The following is a 7,135-nucleotide window of genomic DNA, read 5'->3' on the forward strand; positions in this document are numbered from 1 at the left end:
CGCAATCGTTCCGCAATCGGGCACTTAACGCGTTTCAGAGTAAGACATTATTAAAACGAAGGACGTACGCAGCTACGTGTATCGGATTTTACTTTTGGGAGTAGACCCCCTGGACTTATATCGGCTAAAACCCCTCGGTGGCCTTCTCGGGTGCTCTAATGGGAAGGATCCGGGATAGACTTTGCTTTTCTTTTAAACCTAACTTAACCTAACCTTTTTTTTGTTAATCCGGGGGAATCTGCTTACAGATACAGGGGCAGAGCCGGGGTTATGTTGGCCTGGGGTGAACGCTGAAGGGGAGCAGCTCGGCCGCACTAAGCCCCCGGAGTGTTCCTCCTCTCCACTGTAGGTTACGGGTACGCTGTTAACTAACTTAACCTAACCTAACCAAACCTAATCGTGGTTTTGCGATAAACATTCAAATCCTGAAAGAACAACGGTTTCGTTATAATTCGGTTTTCGGTGTATTGTAATTATGTAACTAATTTTCGACAAAATGTCCCTTACGACAATTGATACTTCTGGTATCGATATTTTAGGACAAAGTAACGGGAATGCAAAAAACCCGACTGCAAAAGTATTTAGGTGGAAAGATAAAAAATTACCGAAATCACTATTTTCACCCCACACTCCCACAATCAAGACGAATCTAACGACATCTCATAATGTCAAAATCCCACAAGCCAATAGAGAAACATAGAAATGGATATTTACATAGATATATACTCTTGAAAAACATAACTCTCCCGCAGTCGGGTGAAAAATGCATTTTATATACAAATTTAGTCGTTGATTTCATATCATATTTACTTCATATTCACATACATTTATCTTTTACCGATTCTTGAAGTTATGCAACCAAGTTAAAAACCATGGTAAGTAACTGAAAAAAAAAATGTAGAAGTGCATTCCATCTACTGAATGATCACTCTTTGTAAGATACGTGTTTGAGAAAGTTAAGCGTCGAAAAGGTACATTATCTAGTAAAGCGGAGCAAAGAAGCAATTATGGTTTAGTGGCCAATTAACTTTTTTCTGCTTATGGCAACTTTATCTACCCCAGATTGAGGGACAATTTCGCCAGCATCAAGTTTAATGACTTTGATTTAACAATTTATTGACTGGCTTTCGAGGAAACTTTAGAACGTAGGTAAAGTAGATTTTAAGAAAATTTGTAAGGAAGTTGAGTTTTGTTTCAAAATATTCCACATCAGAAAGTAAGAAGTGTGAAAGGACAGTAAGGCATACAAACCACACCACCATGACAAATACATACGTACACATGATACAGACATTAACTTAGACGTAACACAGTAATATATTCTACTAGTATCTCTCTTGGAAGCCATGGCAATGAAAAGGCGTTGACTCAGCATAAATGACGCGGCTGCCCGCGACACTGGTATTCTGCCAGGACCTATAGGGTCCTGGCAGAATACCAGCAGGCACAGGTACCGGCAGGGACAGGTATATTACGTGTGTATATTACGGGGTTATTCCGAAGTGGCATCAGTAGTGGCCCCATTCAGATTTGAAGAAAATGTTCCACCTCTAGGGATGGCCATTAGGGGATGAATGGTTTTATAGAATTTCACCCACTTTCCGTTGACCAACACTTCAATGAAACTTATAACTTCCACAACAATTTTCAGTCGGTTTGTTTTGTTAGCGACCTTTAAATTGAGAGTTAAGAAGCATTATTTATCTACTGTACCATCCATTTTATATGTATTTTATTATGAAATATGTATTTATCTAAGTATTGAATATTAATATTGTATTGCATAATTTTGTTTTTTGTGCACGTAAGCCCTTTATTGTAGTTATGTTGTCCTGCATTTAGGTCTGCAGGAAGAAATTTCTTATAGAAATAAGCAATAGATAACTTTTGTTTGTGTTTTTTATTAAAGGTAATCTGTGCTTTTTCCTGTGCAATAAAAAAGGTTAGCAGAAAACCGGTACAAACAAAATTATTTTCTCAACTAAATAACAAATTGGACGACGGGATTCAGGATAGGACAATCGTACCTTCCTGCTACAGCTTTTAGAATGCTGTTAGGACATTGCCTCACACGAGTCAACAGCGAGACAATCTTTTTGCGCATAATGGCTTGGAAGCTGTCCGTGTCAGCTGCCGCAAATATACCCGATGCACTACACCAGGATAGCATTCCCATCGGTATTTTAAATGCATTATTATTTACATTGGGACCAAAGTATGTGATGTTCTCTAATATTTACTATTTATTACCTTTATAAGAAATATACGATTACTATTCCTCTCGACCCATCTTTTACGAAAGATAACGTTACTCAATTAGCACGTTTTCGGCAAAAACATCGTAAATATTAAATTTAGTGTAATAATTGTTAAAATATGTGAAGTAGTTAAACAAAGGCAAGTTAGTGCACTTCAAAATTCTTATAAATCTTTATCTGTTCTTCTTAGAGCTCAAAACAATTGACTCGAAACAAAGTATGTTTCTCTAACCCCATCTGACATTACAAAATTTAAATAAAAAACAGTTACAAAGAGCGTTACGTAGCGATAAGTTGAATGGTGATTCCACTTATCGTGTGACAAACTTCTTTTTACGGATGAAGTTTAAGCAACTTCTAAGAGCGGTTACACACGGCGACTTTTAGCAGCGTTGCAAACGCGCGACTGCATCGATACAAACGCGCGATTGCATCGATACAAACGCGCGATTGCATCGATACAAACGCGCGACTGCATCGTAATTGTATAGATGCAATTACACGTTTGTATCGATGCAGCCGCGCGTTTGTATCGATGTAGTCGCGTTTTACGAACGCGCGTTTGCACTCTTAGACTCTATTAAATATTAACCGAATTCTGAAGAAACCAAGAGTTAAATAACGACATGATTGCCAGAGCAGGGTGATTCTTAACTGTATTTTTAGGCCAGTTCTCCTCGGTTTTCATGAGTCCTTTGGGGGTGGCAAATGTGGTGTAAACAAAGGCGATGAGCGGAAGGAACGATGGAATCTTGACATAAAATTATCTGCAAAAAATTTAAAATAAACATAACCACCAGCGCCACTTCCGTTCTGAACATTGTATTATTTACTTATTGAATAACATGATGTTTAGTAAAAACCATGGTAATTATATATTTTTTGTGAAAATGCTATACTAGTTTTTTTATTGATAAGAAAATTCCTTCGTCTTAACAGGTTTGTGTTTGTGCCAAACCAGTGCGACCGTTCTTTTAAAGCCAAGTTTCTAGATCCGAGTCGCTACTTTTTAACACCCGACGCAAAAAGTGGGGAGTTATGAGTTTGAAACCTTTGTCTGTGTATCTGAATGTGTCATTGTAGATCTCAAACCGATGGACTGGTCTCAAAGCGGTTTATTTTTTATTTCTAGGCTAATCAGAATGATTCTTAGCTGTTTGATATATGTTCAGCTGTTTAAAGACCATCAATGTTTTATCCAGTTAGTGTAAGTCATCATCATCAATAGGATCATCATCCTATTTAAGAGCCAGACTCTAGTTGGTGTAGCCTCCTCCACTCTTCACAGTTCATAGTCAGTTCCTTCAGTTCTTTATAGCTGTTCACTTGGATCTTGTTATTTGTTCACTATACGCCAGTCTTGGTCTTCCTCTCTTTCTTTTCCCTTCTATCGTCCCCTCAATTATCACTCTCACAAATTCGTCATTACATAACAAATGTCCAAACATTTTCCTCCTTCTCCACTCTGTCTTCTATCCTCTCCAACCCTTTTCAAAAGTTCTGTTTTCAATCCACTTTATTTTTTTCACTTGCAATGTAGCGATCTCAGTCATAAAATTATATTTATTTTACTTTCACACGTCCGGTCGACTTCAAATTTGGTATACTATGGAAATCCGATAACATTCCAATTATATGATAACCTTGATCTGATGTTGCAACCAGAACTGTCTGCAGACTATCCAACTCCTCAGCTACTTACTACTGTAAGTGTAATTCTACTGAATTGTCATATTTGGGCTCGTTCAATTGGTCTCTACGAGTACTAGTGAAGCCGAGGTAACCTAATGGTTTTATCTACCACCTCTCAATCAGAGGGCCGTGGATTCGAATCCGAGTTCGCACCTCTTGAGATTTTAGTATGTGCGAAATTTAAATTCGAAATTTACCAGAAAAAACATCATAAGCAAAACCTACACGTCGAAAAAGGTTCACAACCATCGAAAAACAATTGAAGTTCCCAACCCGCATTAGGCCAGTGTGGCGGACGGTAGCTTAAACCCTCGCCAAAGGAGAGACCCGTGCCCAGAAGTGGTGTGTATAAATACGTTGACGATGAGTTATTAGCTTTTTTCTATCGATTTTCACACATTATTTGACTTTAAATTCGGGACTTAATCGTGTATAACATATTTTATTTAAGTCAGTAGCAGTACAACACCTTGTGAAGAGTTCGTCCAGAGAAGTACTGCCATCTTACCTATTTCTGCCGCTAAACAGTAACATGAGCATTATTGCGTTCCGGTTTTGAAGGATAAGGATGCTGGTGAAATCGCAGTCTTCAACTTATGTCTTAGGATAACGGGCGAAATGGCAGTGCACATCAGATCTTTACTATGTAAAGCTCTGAGTGGCACTGCAACTGTTACAGTCCTGTCCCTTGGTATCATAAAAAATGCACGTGTTGCAACGTCCATAGTCTCAAAGTGACTGAAGAGTCGGGTGTCAACATCTTCTTAGCTGTGCGAGTTTTTCTAACACAAACAAATAATGAAGACCAAGTGTGGGTAGTTAGAAAAACTCGTACGGCTAGAAGATGTTGACACGCGCCTCATCAATCTCTTCGAGACCATTGACGTTGCAACACGTCTGAAACAAAAGTAAATAAAGTATGTTCTTAAGCAAGATTAAATCCCGAATTCAAAATCAAATAAAATTCAAATGGTATACTAAAATCTATTACAAATATCACTAGCAGGCAAGTATTATTGATAGGCTTTAAAAAATATAATAAATATATATATTATAAAATATAAAGCCAAAGAAATTAAATAATGAGGTCGCTTATGGAGCGCTATTTGAATGGTCTAACCAAAATTCGCTCCAACATTCAAAAGTCAACAGTGTCGAAATCGAGAAATTGATTAAAAAATACTGCACACTCAGTAAAGCAAATTCACCTGAAAAAAGATTATCATTTACGATATTTGTTTTAAAATATTACAGAAGCAAGCTGAAAGAGCTAAATGTACCATTCTGCGATATTTGTTTTCCAAGTACGCAGAAGCTGTATAATTAACCTTTTGTATTAAGTGTTTATACAAGAGGTTAAAACCTATTATGCGGTGAATTTTGAATTTCAACGGGAATGTTATTACTGATGCGTAGACGTTACCCCTCCAATTACACTCTCTCGCCTCATATGTTAAAGTATCTGTGGAAAGATATATAACTACCAAGAATGGTATATATAGGATATATAGGAGCTACTGCTATTCATTTTTTTAACGCACACACCTTAGTTCCGCATTAGGAAATCCCTGTATCGCGGGTGCCATTGACACACACAGACACACAAATTACATCCAAACTCACGAGAGAAATTAAATGCAGGCCAAACAAATATTGCTATACTGCGTGGCAGTCCAGCATGGTAACCGTTCGACCACGAAAGCAGTTAAAATAAACTTTAAAAAAATTGAAGAAAAGAAATTTCGTACGTAATTGTTTTTATTTATTTAACCAATTTTTCAAGAATGTTACTATTAAAATGTTGTCCACTTTTCTGTTATTGAGGGTAATTGCATTTTTTTTCGTCATTTTAGTTTTAGTCTATGGCACGATGATACTTTCCGAGTTCATAGAAACCCTCCTTATTAATTTTCTTTATACCAAACGTTGACTACAGAATTGTTAAGAATAATTATTCCCCTGGCCTGAGAAGCGGATATAAATCCCGTTGTTGTGCCTTAACTACTGCGCGGATTTCGACAATCCTCCCCTAAAGGCTAATTCTCGGCTGGCGATCCACAAGTACTTAGCACCATTGTTTGGATATAATAGCCATTAGCCTTATTTCTGCGAGTTCGTACGATCTTATGTAAAGAAAATTTATGATAACACGTTTTACTTTCAAGTTTGTTTACTTTTCATAAAAATGATACCTTAGGTGCAGCCCTATATCTTTCTACATTACTTTTGATTATAGTGACCCTACCTACCGACACTTAGAGTATACGAGAAGAGCACTATGAACTGTGCGAGCGAACCCGCACATGGACCATCTAAGTCAGGCCCTAACCCCGGATCAACACGTTTGCACGAACTTCAGCCGGTTCTCTGTAAGGCTAGTGCCTTAGGTGAGCCACCTCGGGTGCCCGTACAGCACCCTCCCTGTTTTCCAGATAAAATGCTACCTTAGGTACAGATCAACTAACAATAATCATTTATTTTCAATGGCATTTGTCAACGGCACAATGGCATTGATCTTAAAATAGTCTGTATAAGTTTACTAACAATGGGCTCATTCAGAGTCCAGGCGCGGGTGTGGTGGCGAGTGCGGGCGCGCGGGTCTTGGCATCTTCCCTTTCACAATGCCGAAGCGGCTGCGAGCGGGCAGATCCACACGTCGAAATCGCAAACAGACGCTAAACGCTAGACCAAGCACTGTGAGGTACGGGCGGACCGTGCCTACAGATACACCCGCGATGGCCGCGTGCACCCGCGCCCGCGCCAGCCTCAAGGCAGGCACCGACGCGCGCGGCCGCTGTGAACGCAACGAGCGTCTACGTACATTTCATTTACACGCACCCGCGCTCGCACCCGCACCCGCCGCCACTCTGAATAAGGCCAATGTGTTAGGCCATTGTGCGAGAGTAGAACCTGGGGGTCTATTCTCATTCTCCTTCCGACATTCGTCCGGAACAACTTGAAAGACTCGACGAAATTAAAACACGCATGATGCGAATGAAGCTTCATACTTGAAATTGGTATTTAATTTGATTGAGTATTACTTGGGTGATTTTCAGGTAAGTTTTATGTACTCAATTTTGGTGACAATTTCTTTTTATTTAAATATTTATAACATTACATCATGAACACATTTTTTCTGTGTTCGATCTTTGTATTAATGATTACAACAAACTAGTGGAGTAATT

Source organism: Hyposmocoma kahamanoa, unplaced genomic scaffold (assembly GCF_003589595.1).
Source record: "Hyposmocoma kahamanoa isolate Upper Pololo Valley unplaced genomic scaffold, ASM358959v1 64, whole genome shotgun sequence".
Lineage (NCBI taxonomy): Eukaryota > Metazoa > Arthropoda > Insecta > Lepidoptera > Cosmopterigidae > Hyposmocoma > Hyposmocoma kahamanoa.